Below are 1,125 nucleotides of genomic sequence, written 5' to 3'. Positions count from 1 at the left end.
CAAGTAAAAATTACCGACACCAACCATGCTGCATGCACGCATTGGCATTCACCACAACCAGTGGGATGTGTAGCGCTCTCTATGGACGGATCTTTCTCGGCAACAAATCCTCTAACCAAATACTAGTAGCTTATATTGGCAGTTTTCTAGGGAGTAGTTTTTTCTAAAAGAACCACCAATCTATTTTTCTTTATTTGTACACTGTGTCACAACTTTGACCCAAAGGTCCAGAGCTATTTTAGGGTGATTGGCGTAGTACTCGGAGACTGATTGTAAGCATGATTTTCATTAGCTGTCACACTGATTGTAAGCATGAGCAGGTGGAATATTAGGTTAGTGCGAAGCTTACCTTAAACCCTACCGCCGCCGTTGAAACGAGGCGAGCATCGAGGGAACCGTGGAGAACGTCGGGGAAGCGACGTCGCGCCATCCGGCCTCCTCTTGCGGTGGGAGAACGAATACTCCCGTGTCTTCGGCTGGCTCTGCACCCTCTCGAACGGCACACCATACTCGATCGATTCGTTATCCTCTAGGTGCTCGACCTTCGACCTGTAGGCCCATCACCTCCGCCTGACTGTCGCCTCGGGCGAATCTGTCTGCTCCATCGCCCATAGGAGATACTCGATGAACTCGGAGGACTGCGGCGTGACTGCCGCCAAGGAGTACATGTACATCGCCGCCCTCATCGCCGCTGTCTCGCTCTTTCGCATACATTGCCACATGGCCCGCACCGTCCTCGAAATCTCCCACTCATTGTCAAACCAACTAAGGATCTCCTTCAACCTGGCTAACTTTGCCTGGTCACCGCCGGTGATCTGCCTGATTCGTTGCTGCATCCTCTCCATAGATGTCGTTCTGAGTGGTCCGGTGCTAGCTTTGGAAGATGGGAGAAGAGACGGTGGTCTTGCAATAGAGAAGAGGGAGAGGAGAGGATGTGGTTTTGGAATGGAGATGATGGAGAGGAGAGGAGGTGGTTTTGCAATGGAGAGAAGATCAGAAGAGGGAGAGGCGAGACGGTGGTTTTAGAATGGAGATGATGGAGAGGAGAGGAGGTGGTTTTGCAATGGAGAAGATCGGAAGAGGGAGAGGCGAGACGGTGGTTTTGGAATGGAGATGGTGGAGAGG

The sequence above is a fragment of the Triticum dicoccoides genome, chromosome 2B (assembly GCF_002162155.2).
Source record: "Triticum dicoccoides isolate Atlit2015 ecotype Zavitan chromosome 2B, WEW_v2.0, whole genome shotgun sequence".
NCBI lineage: Eukaryota > Viridiplantae > Streptophyta > Magnoliopsida > Poales > Poaceae > Triticum > Triticum dicoccoides.
This window is presented reverse-complemented; position numbering follows the sequence as displayed.